The following is a 9,133-nucleotide window of genomic DNA, read 5'->3' as shown; positions in this document are numbered from 1 at the left end:
CTCTACCTGAAGGAGTCTCTAAGCGGCTTATAGTTGCCTTCCCTTTCCTCTCCCTACAACAGGTACCCTGTGAGGTAGGTGAGGCTGAGAGAGCCCTGATATTACTGCTCGGTCAGAACAGCTTTATCAGTGCTGTGGCAAGCCCAAGGTCACCCAGCTGGCTGCATGTGGGGGAGCAGAGAATCAAACCTGGCTCGACAGATTAGAAGTCTGCACTCCTAACCACTACACCAAGCTGGCTGTCCGTTGAAGTCTGTAAGAGCTGTGATGCCTTGGTATAAGGGACACTCAGCATTTCTGCCATACCTCGTTAACACATACTAATTTACTCTAAGTATTGGACCTGTTAATTCCATAGAATTATGCTGAGACTGAGCAAAGAAACGGAGTACATTGAATTTTAATGTTAAGGTTTTAATTTTGTTTTATCATTTTAACGCGTAAGCTTCCCAGAGCCTTGGGAAAGGATGGCATAAAATGCTGAAAATAAATAAATACATTTATACCACTGAGAGAAAAGTAAGTCAGACTGGTTAACTGTATGTATCAAATATGGGAAAGGGAACTTATCATAGGCCTAGTGAGACAAAGGAAGGCCCTAGGGCTAGGCAAAAGGCCAATTGCAACAGAGGTGGAAGGCACCATTCAAAGCATAAAGGCAGCCATTGTGCAAAAACTGTGCAACTCTCTGCATCCAATCCGTCTCCTGTATAAGACAATATCCAAGCCCTGTAATAGTTCCCCATGAGCTCAGAGCTTTGAGCAATTCATCAAATCAATGGACCCATTGTGAATGGAAGCAATGCAATCTGTGTATTTACCTTTCTTGATGCATGTCATTTTCTACCCAGTTTGTAAATTTGTTATGGAAATTAACTGTTAGAAAATGCCTCTGGATCTGCTTCTCCTTCTGCACTTTGATGTTTGCATACTGCTGCTAAGCAGGGAGTATCATTTTTACAGCATTGGGGGACTCATAGCTTAAGCCTTGTCCCTACTCTGTGGTGATGGCCCTGATTTTGCTGGGTATTGTAATTCTGCATGCAAGAGGATCCGGGAGGAAAGGGTTAAGAGAATTCTCTTACTCAGGTACACTTGGCAGTTGGTCCCACCCTGCCATTGGTTAGATGTTGAAACGCTTTGGTCTTGAATGCCTTTCTGTTTTTTTCCCTTATATAGTACCTCTTCTCTTTTCTTAACTGGCTTGGAACAGCTGCAAGTCAACTTTTAAAATCTGTTCACTATAAGTTAAAGGTACCTACATGAATATGACATGTAAGACGTGATTCTATTTTTGTAAGTAAAATATCTTTGTCTTGTTACCATTGGAGTCAGATCATCTTTGTAATTTGTTTGAACAGCATTTTCCCCTTAACCCAGAAACGTGGAGGAATGCAGATTCTGTGTAAAGCTTCTGTGCTCCTAAGACAAATGATATATTTTTAAATATTTAACATAATATTTCTGTGGCAGGTTTGGAAGCTACTGCTGCTAACTCATGTTGCAGTTAGAATGTTGAATGTGCATCATCAAATGTTTGCTAAAACATGGATTAAATTTGTAAATACAGATAATATTTCTGCTTTGTGTGTGTTTGTGTGAGTGCATATTTATTTTCCTACATCATGTCTCTCACGTTAATTATGTTCTTTATCTGTCTAATTCAGAGCTAACTTTTTGGTGACTGTAGGCAAAAAACTGTAGTTTGAAATATCCATATTTCCACTGCAAACCCACAGCATGTAGGATCCTATCCTAGATGGCATATTTGGCCAGTGTCTTTTGAAGAACTGTGGTAAAGAGAAATGCTGAGCAGCCATTCACAGATAGCAAGCTGAACAATTGTTGAGTGTTTTGGGATATACAGAGAATAATAACAGTATGCAACACTACCCTCCATTGTTTGGCCAAAATTCCAAGGTGGTAGCCAAGTATCAGCTGATTCAAGAATACTACATGCATCTAAGTGGGTTCTGTTTCATAACAATGGATTAATTAATACATCTGACCGTCTTTAAGGAACCACAAAACTCTTTTCTTCTGCAACACAACTGTTTCGGCAGTGAATACACAAATGCTAGCGGAAGAGCAATGTTATAGTCAGGTTGGTTCAGAGACACATGATAATGTGGTTCTCACTCATGTTCTTCTAGGAATGAACTCAGCATGCCAACAGATTAGGACGCCAACCCAAGATAAAAGCACTGCCTATACCAATATAGCTCTCCCCCCCCCCAGTACTGATACATTTGGATCACCTGCAGTTTCCAAAGCATTTTCAAGGGTAGCCCTGCATACAGTGAATTGCAGGAGTCCAAACTGAAGTCTGTTGCAATGGATCAATGTGGCAGGGTCTGACTCAGACAAATAAGGAGCCAATTGACAAACCTGGAACAGATGACAAAATGCTGATTGTGCTACCATGACACACATTTATCCAATGATAGGAAAATCCAAAGTGAAATCTGTCCTCAAACCCCAACTCATTGCCAAAACCCATCTCAATAATTACTTGTCCATGAAGTAATTAGTTGCACACACAGTCACTTCTAAGGTAGCTGATACCTATCCAGGAAAGGGCATAGATACCTAGGCCCACTGCACACATAGGATAATGCACTTTCAGTGTGTTTTGGCAGCTGGATTTTCCTGTGCAGAACAGGAAAATCTACGTCTAAAGTGTATTGAAAGTGCATAGAGGTGCCCGGCATCTTCTATTGGTATATATATCACTCACTGCTTGGGTACCACCTGCTGGCGGAAGTAGAGATCCTGGATCTCAGACAGGCTGCTGTGAACACCACTCAGGGCTTCAGCAATGCTGTGCAGGATGGAGGCAGTCTTTCTGTGGCTTTGAGTATACGCTTGCCGGAAGGCATGCACTTCCTGTACCAGCTGCGCATTAGCCTCAGCAATGCATTTCTCTGCTAGGCTAAGATGGCTGCTTTCTGATAGCCCTTCCTGAATTGGCGCTATCAGAGGAGGTGCCGCATCTCCCATGTGACAATTGCTAAGGTGCCCATGTGGAGGCTCTTGGTCAAATGTGATGCTTGCATGATCCAAACCCAGGGCCTGCTGCTGCCCCTCATGTTCACTGAGCAAGAGTTCAGTTTGTGAGGAATTGGGGGGGGGGGTTCTGCTCCAGTCCTCACAGGATTCACCTGGGATTTGGCTAGAGCTCCTCAGCAGCCACCTCTCAGCCCTGCGGCTCACACACCACTGAGTTGCCTCAATGGGAAGGGGGTAGGCTGGCTCTGGCTTCACAATTACTTCCTTCATTGGCTCTTCCTACACACTAGCCCAGAGCAGAGAGGACAGATCGGGTTAACTCAAAGCAGCAGCCAGTCAAAGCCCAGTTCAAAAACAACAAGCTCTTCCTATTCAAATGCTTGGATTTTTATATAAGCCCCTTTTAAGTCTGCTAAGGCTCTGTTTTCTAACACAAAGGTCTCTGCACAGTAATGGGGAAAATAAATGGTAGAGTAAAACATTCCACAGTCATGGTAGGCTGGAGACAGATGCCATTTTCTTATTTCAGAGAGTCAGTTTGAAATAAGAATCCATTTTCATTTCTGAGATCTTGCAAGGTTTTGCTTTGTTTCCATGCAAAATCTGTTTGACCAGGGATGATAGATAGTAGGCCAAAATACACACTGTACAAACCATAAGGAATGATGGCTTTCCCCCAAACCTCTTTCAGCTCCCATAAGCTTAGCTGCTGTGAAAATGAACTTTGATTCTGGAAGTCCCTGGTTCAAAAGTGGTTTCTGCCCAATTTGTTAGGTGGCCTTAGGCAAGATTGTCTCTCAGATATGGGAAAAATAACACTGGCCTAACCCACAGGGCTATTATAAAGATCATTACAAACTCATGTGTATGAAATGCTCTGAACAAAGAAAGCCCTGTTAAAGTGTTTCTTCTTGTTAAAATAACTGGGTATCTGTCTGAACCCCTGATCCCTTTCAATGCAATATCCCTCAGTGTCAACAGAAGATCATTCCAGGATTCCTCCAGAAGAGGAGAGGACCCTTTCAGTCTGCCAAACTCCAGTTACTTCATCACTCAAAAGTGGGATTGCAAAATTTCTGAAGGCAGCCTGCAGGAATGCTTGAATAAGAAGCAGTTTCAGCAACAGAGTATGAAGGCCAGGAGATAACAGTCACTAAAGCAAATGTAGCACATAAAAGCAGAAAAAGAGGGGGAAATGAAAAACAGAGATAGCTGACATGTGCAGGTTCTTGCAGATCTGCGAGGTATGTCTGCCCTTAACAAAAGTATGTATTACAACATTTCTGGACTTCCCATTGTAAAGGAAGAATTTTTATAAAGTTGTATCAAGTATAACAGTTACTGGTCAGATAATTATCATCTCCCCCATCTGTTGAGGATGAAATTAAAGAATTAACCATGGAGACCACAGATCTCATCACCAATGCAGCTTTGCTCTTTCAATCGTTCAGTTTGAAAACCCCTTCCCACAGTGTCTTCAAGTCAAAATACAAGGTGAGCAATAAAGGGACCACTAATGAGATTTCAGTTTCATTTTCATTTGACAAATACAAGACAAACTGCCAGAGAATATAGTGATGGCCACAGGAATAAACAGCTTTTAAAGAGGATGAAATACATTTGTGGAGTTTGAGTCTATCAGTGGCTACTAGTCATGGTGACTGAGGGGAATCATAGAATCATAGAATCATAGAGTTGGAAGGGGCCATACAGGCCATCTAGTCCAACCCCCTGCTCTACGCAGGATCAGCCCTAAGCATCCTAAAGCATCCAAGAAAAGTGTGTATCCAACCTTTGCTTGAAGACTGCCAGTGAGGGGGACCACCTCTTTAGGCAGCCTATTCCACTGCTGAACTACTCTGACTGTGAAAATGTTTTTCCTGATATCTAGCCTATATCGTTGTACTTGAAGTTTAAATCCATTACTGCGTGTACTCTCCTCTGCAGCCAACAGAAACAGCATCCTTCCCTCCTCCAAGTGACAACCTTTCAAATACTTAAAGAGGGCTATCATGTCCCCTCTCAACCTCCTTTTCTCCAAGCTGAACATTCCCAAGTCCCTCAACCTATCTTCATAGGGCTTGGTCCCTTGGCCCCAGATCATCTTCGTCGCTCTCCTCTGTACCCTTTCAATTTTATCTACGTCCTTCTTGAAGTGAGGCCTCCAGAACTGCACACAGAATCGTCATATTCAGAGGCATTAAGCCTCTGAGTCCCAGAGTAAGCAGGCAACATGTTGTTGGCCCTCCAGAGTAACCAGTTGGCCATTTGTATGAGACAAAATGCTGGACTAGATGGACCACTGGTCTGATCCAGCAGGGCTTTTCTTATATTTTTAAGGGTCAGGGAATGAAGAAGGCACAGTGTATCACAAGGTTTGACATATTCCAGGAGCCAGGTCACCGTGGTGCTTAGAAACATCTTTGCAATGTTTGTGTTTTTTTGTGGTAACAATAGTTAGAAAATATGATCATACATAATCCTGGGGGATGAACTAGAAGTCTGGCTTGTAGAGCCAAAGAAAATTGGTCATGCCCTTATGTACCAGGGGTCTTCCTAAATACCCCTGAACTGAACATGAAATCTGCACACAGACGGCCGACACAAAGCAGGTCGCCTGGGTCCTCTATGCAGCCTGGGAGGAGGAGATCTGGCCAACAGCATCCATGGGGCCAGAACGGCTGGAGCCCATCCATCTCAAGCTAGCCTTCCCTGAGTGATGCTCTGGCCCTCCCTGGGGCAGGTGGGAAGAAGAGGGGCGTTTTCAAAACCTTGCCCTAAAAGCCCCCCGAGGGCGCCTGGAGCAACAGCCCCCCCGCCCCTCTCGAGCGCCTGGCACGCAACCCATCTCGGGGCAAGGCGGCCCTCACCCTGCAGCTCCACCACCTCGATGGCGGCCGGCGGCGGGTGCAGAGGGCATAAGCCGCGCCGGCACCATTCCCCCGGGCCAAACTGGGGCTGGCGGGGCGGCTCGCTGGCGCCTGCGCTCTTGGGGCGAGCGGCGGCGGGGGGAAGAGGGCTGCCTTTGGCGCTGCAAAACGATGCCGGGCGCTGTCGTCGTGGGCGCGGCGTCGCAGGCCCCGCCAGCGGTTCTTGACCTCGCCGAGTTCGCGCTGGCTGCGGCCGGCCGCGTTGATCTTGCTGGGGATGCGCCGCCAGGTCTTCTGCTTCTCGTCGGCGTTGACGTGGGAGGCGGCGGCCCCGAAGAGCAGCTCCTCGTGCTTGAGCACCTCGCTCGTCGGCACGTCGGTCTCCTGCAGCGGGAAGTTGGCCTTGCGCTTCAGCAGACCGCGCCGTCCCGCCATCGTGCCTGCCCGGGCTCTCCGCCGCAGCCGCCCGGCCGCTCCACGAGCAAGAGCGCGAGCACGAGCGGGCAGGCAGGGCTGCGGCAGAACCGGGCGCCCCGACGGCGCAGGGGAGATGCCTGGAGGCGGCTCTACTGACGGGCCCTCTCGCCCCCCGGCGGCAGTGCTTGGCGCATCTAGAAGGGGGCAGGGGAGGAAAAGGCCCGCCAGTCGCACGTGGAACGGGAGCCCTTTGCAGTCCGGCCGGGCTGCTGCTTTCCACGCAGGCTAGACAGCGCTGGGGAAACACCACCATGTCCTTGCTCGTCTGGAGCATCAGCAAAGACTTGTCCCGAGGTTTGGGGTTGCCAACTGTGGACTGGGAAATTCTGGAAGATTCAGGGGTGGAGCCCGAGGAGGGATGGGTATGGGGAGGGGAAGGGCCTGGCAGAGAATAATGTCGTAGGACCATCCTTCTCCCAAACAGCCGTTTTCTCTAGGGGAGCTGACCTCTGTCATCTGGAGATGGATTGCAATTCCAGGTTCCTGAGACTGACCCATCAGATGCTGAAATGACAAGAAGCCGGTGCTGGGCTTTAGCCTGTGGTTCTGGGCACAATTACTTATGTGTAAGAACTGTGAACATCATTAGGGCTGACCTCTGAATAAATACTTTTATTTATTCTGTTTGACAAAATTGATATCCTTCCTTTCTGCTAACAAATTAGAAACATGCAAAGTAAAATCACACCTTAACAACTATTAAAGCCAATAAAAATGACATAATTAACACCTGAACTAAAATGCACGTACAAGAACATAACAACAGATTGCATGAGAAAATATTATATAATCCTTCCTGGCTGATGGTTTTACATTTGTATTTGCATGGAATTAGATATTGATATTTTCATTAGCTCATCATTTGCTTGGGAAAAGAAGGCAAGATCTAAAGTATTCGTGCAGCCAGTCCTGGAAGTTCCATGGGACTTCCCTTTCAAATAAGTGGCATGTTAGTGTCGTTTTAAAGTCTTGTTGATTACAGAGTAAAGCCTGGCTGCATCTATACACCACTGGATCTTGTGCTACCATTGCACTATAACTGTCCTTCAGAACTGGATGTGTGTGCATGCGTACAAGACAGTCCAGTTACATAGGAGTGCTACAGCACAAGAACCAGTGATCCAGTGATGGGTGGAGGATGTCTATGACCTGAAGCCCCTTTTCTTAAAATCAACAAGACCTGAACAGTGGCTAGATCAGGGGTGGTCAAACTGCGGCCCTCCAGATGTCCATGGACTACAATTCCCATGAGCCCCCATCAGCGTTCGCTGGGAATTGTAGTCCATGGACATCTGGAGGGCCGCAGTTTGACCACCCCTGGGCTAGATCATGCCATAAAAGCATTGCACACAGCACATTAGTTCTTCTTTCCCTGAAAGCACACTTCCTCAGTCACAATGGCTTTTTTGTGTGAGAAAATTGGATTGAAGATGTGTGTGGAATGGATCCCACCACATGAGGGCATAACTGCATTATCTAAGAAGAACCCTCATGCTGGATTACATCAAACAGAGCAGTGGTGAAAGAGGATGTATGAACAGTTGGGGGATGTGAGTGATGCAGACGAGTTTTCCATATGCAGGGTTATAGAGAAAGGAATCTCTGACTATAGATGGGAAAGATCTTTGCAGTAATGAAAAACAGTACCATGATCCCGAAAATCACTGCCATTGGCCCAGTTCGGGGGTATGACCAAAGTGAGATAATGGGGCATCTATCCCAGGTGGATCAAGGGCAAGAATGTCAAATATATATGGTGGCTCAATAGTCTCATTTCCCCCCATTGTGGAATTACTAAGCATTGATCAAGCTGTATAGAAGATGCCAGGTGCCAGCATGTTCAGAGGCTAAGTAAGGCTACAGGACAGGGAAGAATGGCACCTCTGCCTTTGCTTGGGGTCTCTGTGCTTACAGTCCAACACAGTAAAACACTTTAAGGCGCTGAATCCTGCTTATGTGGAAAGAGAAGAAGAAGAGTTGGTTCTTATATGTCACTTTTCTCTACCAGAAGGAATCTCAAAGTAGCTTACATTCACCTTCCCTTTCCTCTCCCCACAACAGAGGTGAGGAGGCTGAGAGAGCCCTGATATTACCACTTGGTCAGAATAGCTTTATCAATGCCATGGCGAGCCCAAGGTCACCCAGCTGGCTGCCTGTGGAGGAGTGGGGAATCAAACCCAGCTCTCCAGATTAGAAGTCGGTGCACCTAACCACTATGCCAAGCTGGCTCTCCAGCAGTACCCACCAGCAGGAAGCAGAAGAAGTCCATCTGAACAGCAAGAGAGAATTTCAGCAGGAATCTCCTTAAAGACCCACCATCATTTTGAATGTCCTGGGGCTGACTCCTGCGAGGGGCATAGAATCCTGCACTTTCCCTGGCCATAGAAACCACAAGTTATGGCATGGATCCCTTGATACCTGTTTCCTACCCTTCTTGCTGCAGTGAGTGAGACTAGCAGTTGCCCCCAAGGAGTAGGCATTTAAAGAGGCCAGTTGGAAACTATGCCCCCTAAAACCCTCTCCCCCCAGGCTCAGAGTAAATGGGAAGGTGGTGGTTGCTCCTTGATGAGCGAAAGATGTTGTTTCTTGCTCCTTGATGAGGGAAAGACCTGATGTTGTTTCCTAGCACTAAAGTTTAGAAGGTTTGCTGAGTCTAGATAGGGAGCTTCCCTTCAGACACCATGGCAAGAAGCCACAGATGGACCCCTCCTCCATGAATCTGTCGAATCCCCTTTTAAAGCTATCTATGCTTGTGGCAATCACTACATCCTCTAGCA

The sequence above is a fragment of the Paroedura picta genome, chromosome 4 (genome assembly GCF_049243985.1).
Source record: "Paroedura picta isolate Pp20150507F chromosome 4, Ppicta_v3.0, whole genome shotgun sequence".
In the NCBI taxonomy this organism is placed as follows: domain Eukaryota; kingdom Metazoa; phylum Chordata; class Lepidosauria; order Squamata; family Gekkonidae; genus Paroedura; species Paroedura picta.
This window is presented reverse-complemented; position numbering follows the sequence as displayed.